Source organism: Hemibagrus wyckioides, linkage group LG06, assembly GCF_019097595.1.
Source record: "Hemibagrus wyckioides isolate EC202008001 linkage group LG06, SWU_Hwy_1.0, whole genome shotgun sequence".
Taxonomy (NCBI): domain Eukaryota; kingdom Metazoa; phylum Chordata; class Actinopteri; order Siluriformes; family Bagridae; genus Hemibagrus; species Hemibagrus wyckioides.
The window spans coordinates 40,945,540-40,952,398 of record NC_080715.1 but is presented as its reverse complement, the minus strand read 5'-3'; positions in this window follow the sequence as shown (position 1 = coordinate 40,952,398).

The following is a 6,859-nucleotide window of genomic DNA, read 5'->3' as shown; positions in this document are numbered from 1 at the left end:
AAAATGAATAGAAATGTGTTTTTGGTCTGTATCTCCTCATCAGTACAAGTTATAGCAATATATCAAGTTTATAATATTATTAAATATTGTAATGTTTTTATATATATAATTTTTTTCATCTTAAGTCACCAAGTGTGATACTGTAGCTAATAATTAAGGGAACTTTAGCATAGCATTTTAGCATAGTGCAAAGTGCATGTCACTAACAAGCCAACACGTACAACTGGAAAGCAGTGACAATCTCTCTGTACTTTTATTTATATTTCCATTCAACACCTCACTCAAACATAACGAGTCTCACTAAACCTTACGGGTTTGTCCTCAACCTCTTCATGAAACTGCATCCATATCACAAAGCACAAAGCCACAGATGTGTACATCTCAGAAGATCTCAGATTGGGTGATATTCTTTGCTCCACATCACCAGCATCAGCTGAATTTATTTTGATCCTAAAGAAAGAAAAGGTGCTCCGACCTTAGATTAATTACAAAGGATCAAACCTAGTGACTGTCACTTACCATTATCCTCTACCTCTGGTTCATTACTGCCCTCTCTCACTGTTCCAGGATCTCAATAGCACTGTTCTGAGGCATATATTGGGAAAATAATCTACAGTACACTTATATCAGCAGATTTCTCATCTATTCTCTGCTGGTAACACACCTGAAGAAACAGTTTCTGGATGAGGTTCATGAGGTCATGTTCCTGGGACACATTAGCAGTGAATGAGGGGTGTTCATGGACCAAGTGAATATCAACATGGTGGATAAATGTCTTGTTCCCAAATCAGCTCAGAAACCTCAGAGATTTCTGGGATTTGTTAAGTTTCAGTCTTGGATTCAGCTCCACAACTGACTGACTCTATGAATTGAGTAGACTGTATCTTTTTCTCCCAACGGAGCAGGCCACAAACTGGTGATTACTGTAAGTCTCACACTGAGGTACCACCCAAAGGGAGACAGACAGGTGGAAAGAGCTTGATATTTACCCTGGTCAGAATTCACCCAGAACTCATTTTGTTACTGTGCCTCACAAATAATCATCAGCACCTTCAAGAATTAAGTAAATACTTTCACTCCACTACATTTTGAAGTAACTTATCGTACTTTCTACTCCACTGCATTATGTCACATCTCTCATTACTGCTATTAAAAATGGAAAAAAAGCAGCTGTCCAATTACAGCACAGCGATCAAACTGAGGTACGACACACACATTATTTTTGACCTACGTATCTTTTTGGTTTGACTAAATGCAGTGATCAGAAAACAGTACAGTAACATTGCAGTGTCACATCCTGAAATACTGTAGCCTGTGATGGAAGAAAACCCTGACTCCATCCTGCTACCCACACACCCATGGCCTTACCTGAAGGATTAGTTTAAGTTGTAGAAGAGAATAAGGAGTCTTTCATATTCAGATTCCTGCTCTGCCTCAGTAACATAGGATTTCTTATTACAAGAATTCAACATCATATTTGAGAAAACATGTAGAGGTGAGAACGTCCTGTTATAATCATAAAGGTCATTTTCTTTAAAATAAAATCTAATGTTAGCTCAAAACAATGAAGGATTTTATTGTGTATGTGAATAAATTTGTCATTATATTAATTATGTCGTGAATGGCTAGTTGTGCTTTAGTTAGCTAAGTAAGCTAACATAAACAGTAACTCTTGAGCAGCAGTCTATAATAACATTACTGATGTTATACAGCAACACAATAACCCAATAGGTCAACTTTAATTCTCAAAAGTCTCAAAGTCTCAGTCCCAGTCTCAAAATAAATCTTCTGTTCATAGGTTTTTTTTATGTAAAGCAGAATAAGATTCCTGCACAAATACTGTAACTTTAGATTTCTGTGATCTGACTCTGGATCACAACGCAGAAAATTATAAACTAATTGATGAGAATCAATCAGTCCTGGAGTCTGCAATGTTCTTCTTCTTCTCTCAAAAGACTGATATCAGAGTTCCATCATCCTCCAGAATAGGACAGTATTATTATTAGATTACTGCTCACTTGTATCACTTCAAAACTTGTAATGTAATCTCAGAGGATGAAATAAAAATAAACAGAAGAAATGTGTTGTTATTCTGTTTGTATCACACGTCATCTGTCTACTGACTGTATCATTATAGAATTACATCAAGTGTATAATATTAAATTATCAAAAATTCTTGATATTTGTTTTCTCAGTGTAAGTCACCAAGGTTAGATAAAGCTCTCAAATGGTGATATTTATCCCTCCACATCAGCAGCATCTGCTAAAATCATTTTTAATCAAAAGAAATGAAAAATGCTCCGCCCTTAGATTAATTACAGAGGACCAAACCTAGTGTAGTGTGTAACGGGTTTGTCGTGTCACACTTGTGCAGTGTTCCGTATGGACCAATTGATCAGAAGAAAGATGTGACTACTGGAGAGAGGAGAGCAGCACAGCAAGTGTGCGAACAACCAATACAAAGTCTTATTGTATACATCAGTTTAATTTAATGTTAGAAAAAAGTATTTTTTGTTTTGCTCTTTGCTTCACTTTGTACGAATGAAGTGTGTTCAATAAGATGAACACACTTCGTATTGGTTCTTCATTAAATTCGCTGCACTTTTCTTGCATTTCATTCGCATAATACTCAAAATGTAACTTACCAAGGAATGAAATTTAAATATTTCAAACAAGGAAGTTTATTTTTGATACTTTGATGCTCTGTGAGTCTACACCGGCCTCTATTTCACAAATCCCTGCCTCATCCTCCTCTTAATCTGAAGATTCTATTTATCTGTCTTATTTAGTTACTTTTCTCTCTAAGTTTATTATTTAGCGCAGAGGAATGTTGGGATCTCTCCATGTAGCTGCTTCATCTCACTCTCTCTTTCATCTCTATGGGAAAAAACTTTCTCTAACGCACCAAGAAACAGCACATAGCCGGGGCTTAACTAAATTTGCGGCTACTATTGGTTAGTAAAGAGCCTATCAGCGCTTCCAATTAGTAATTGAATAGATTTCCTATTTCATTCTAATACTTTTCTTCAACTCACATCTTTTTTTTTAATTTCTATTTACTCTTTACTAGTAGCCTGGGTTACACAGGTTACACTAGTGACTGTCAACAACCACCAGTCCTCAAACAGCCTGTATGTTCATCAAACTTCATATCTTTTGATGAACCATGGAGAAACTGGTGATTACTGTAAGTCTCACACCGAGGTACCACCCAAAGGCAGACAGGCAGGTGGAAAGAGCTTGATATTTACCCTGGTCAGAATTCACCCAGAACTCATTTTGTTACTGTGGCACACAAATAATCATCAGCACCTTTAAGAATTTGTTCAGAAATACAAAGTTTTAACTTCATTTCCCCATCAGCCTTAGGAACTACAAATCATGCCCCATGATTCAGGGCTTTATCAGACAGAAATCAGCCTGAAAGAATTTAGGGGTTAAGATTTTGACAGAAAACAGAAACCTAATACTGGACCACAGATATATAGGGGAAGCAATCAGGGAAACATGAGGAACAGGTGTGCAAAGGTGGGGAAACAGGACAGAGGATCGGGCGGGGCAAACACATGAGGAACAAAAAAAAAAGCACGAGGCATAAAAACACAGTGACATAGAAAAAGCCCTGCCAGATCGCCCTCTGGTGGTCTGATAGAGAACTGTCCAAGCAGTCCATTACAGTAACATCATGTTTACAGTTTTTTCTTTATTGCTAAAACACATTTGTCCACTCAGACATCACTTTTTCAAAACAGTTAACACACACAGGCTGAACCTGAAGCTCACTGGACAAAATGACTAACTTTGTTTACAAAACGCTCTAACACTCACAAAACTTTAAACATATGCAACAAAAGCAAATATTTCCACCAGACACTACAACCTGTGGTCAAATTAATATATTTATTCAGTCAATCATTACACATTGGACAACAAAATACAAAACACAGCTATTAATATGAAATTACACTGTTCAAACTCAGAAGGGTTGAATATAGTTAAAAACGAAAGAAAGAAAGAAAGAAAGAAAGAAAGAAAGAAAGAAAGAAAGAAAGAAAGAAAGAAAGAAAGAGTCTCACACAGATGGAAAGAGCTTGATTTACCCTGGTCAGAATTCACCCAGAACTCATTTTGTTAGTGTGCCACACAAATAATCCTCAGCACCTCCAAGAATTTGCTCACAAAAAATAAAGATTTTAAAATTACATTTCGTATCAGCCTCAGGAACTACCAATCACATCACATGATTCAGCTCTTTATCACACAGACATCAGCCTGAGTGACTTTAGGTTCAAGATTTTGCTTTCATAATGATCAGCTTGTGGTCCTAAGTGCTGATCCTCAACCAAGACAATTGTGAACTGATATTGTGGAATATCACGAGAGGCCAGAGGGCATTTCTCCTCTTGCAGCTGTACTTGCCTGTTACTTTGTCAAAGTTGTCCACTCATCCTTTGTTGCCATTGTAGTCAAGGATGATGGCTGGTTTTCTGTCCTCCTGAGTGCTGACCTCTGCAGCCTTATGTAATGTTCTCATTAAGATTACATTACTGTTCTTCTTTCGCAAATATGAGATCAAATCTGAACACCGCCGATAGGGTACATTTCCAGGGACATTGGAAATATTGGTCTGCTAGTATCACCATCTCACAGACTAGAAGCAGCCTCACCTCAAAACTAGTACATATCAGCCAGTATTATAAGCCCCATGTAGGCATGTAGGTCAGTCACATCCATGATCTTCCATTCTTGACCATCTTGATCATTTAATCCCTTCAATGTTTGTCATTTCAATTACAATTTTTTCAATGCCTGGAGGCCTTAAGAGCTGGAATGTTGACAGAATGTCAGATGCATGGAAAGTAGCCAGTCTTGTGGGTTATGGAGTCATTTGAATGACATTTTCCACTGGCATCCTCCCTGCAACTGCAGGTGGAACTGAGGACCAACTGTTTTTTGACATAAATGTCTCACATGCTACCTGCTCCTCTCCCTCAGAGTCATGATCAGAGAGGATGTAATCAGAGTTTTCTTCCTAGCTGCCTTCCTGCTCTGACACATCCTCCTCCAAATCCCTCTCTGCTTCATCATCTTAGAAGATCATATCAAGTACCTCTTGCACACTATGTCTTTTTGCCATAACCTCAGTCACTGAAATGTCAGCTCAGGTACCTTTATGAACTTATGACCCCCCAACCATTCTTTTTATATCTCTTGATCGAATAAACTGACACTTTATTTTTGCTACATTGCAGGTACTTGTTTTTGTAGGTGCAGATATTGTGCCTGTGTCAAGGCACCCTCCGACCTCTGTATGACATCTGTTCCTCATGTTTGTTATGTATAATCACTCTTATACTGTTTTACTCTTTCACAGTTTTGAGATTCCCCCATGACCCTTCAAAGACAAACAGGTGCATGGTTCTGCAGAAACCTGGGCAAATGTGATGGGAACACAGACAGTTATTGGGACAGATTCAAGTTCCCCCTTGAACAGTTACCACTGTCCCATAAAAAATACACACATACATGGCATGTACAGTTTCACAGTTTCAGGAATCCTGAATTTCAGTAATTTGACATGCACTGGTATATATAAAATGTATTTTAATTGCTGTGGGTCAAATCTGACCTGGAACAGCCTCAATGTACAAAAATATAGTATTTAAAAATATTATATATAAATATTAATTATTATATGTAACCAGGTTGAAATGGTGACATGTCTTTTCATGAGACTGGTTGTCTGAAGCGTAGTTTAGGGGTACTGCACATGAAGTGTATATTAGTGTCCTTCTCATCCATTGATGAAAAAGTGTGTTGGCCCTTTAAGAATAGGGACGGTGTTACTGGCGGGAAGTGTCGTGATTTTCTACCGGTAAGCAGTGTGCTTTGTTGCATGGCGTGAATGGTGCTCATGCAGTGGAGAATTGAGGCCATTAAAGTGTGAGAAATAAAATGGTAGGAAATATGTACTTGCACTTAGTTAAACACTCCATCTCTGTATTTTTGTTATTCCGATGGTGGTGTATTTTGCCGATTGGAAGTGATTTCTGTTGGGAAATGTCTCGCGTGGTGAGAAAAAAGCACTTCGTTGTTTGATTAATACCAGCCTAATATTGAGACAGTTTTGTGTACTGAGACCAGTGTTATTAAAATGTTATTTTGTTTAATCAAGAGGGGAGAAAAGTGATTCATAGGCCCTCTGTGTGAGCATCGGAAGAAAAGTGGTGATTAATAGTAGGTTTGAATAAGTTCAAATTACTTAATTTACTCAATCAACCCACTTTGAAGTTGTTTGTTTACTGTGATGTAAAATGGTTACTTTGATGTATTAAGTGTAATGATGTATGTAATGTTTGAGATTTTTAATGGTTGAGATTATTCTCAAGAATGTAACGTAATGAAGAACTTTTTCATGTATTGTTCATGTTGCTTAAGCAGCCTTATTTTGTGTTCTGTGTTATCAGATTTTACACTTTTGTGTGTGTTTGTTTTCTCAGAATCAAGGGCTGCTCCTGTTGTTTATGTTGCCTAGCTTTGAGTTATCTGTGACTCGGATGTGACTTTCTTGAGTTCCAACAACTTTATACAAACTCAACCTTTTCTTACTAAAATTTCCCAAGATTTGCATAATTAATGCTGCACTGCTTACAGTGTGGTCTGGAATAAAAGATCCCCATTTAAAATTTTGCATCCTGTGTCTGGTGTCATCACTAATTCCTATCCCGGGCTACAGAGATTTTTGGTGTCAGAAGTGGGATTCCATAGCTTATTTTGGGGTGACGTAGGAAAGGGATCAACATAAACAACGGTAGTGGTGAAAACGGGTCGAGTACCAGTGCCAAGGATGCTGATGATG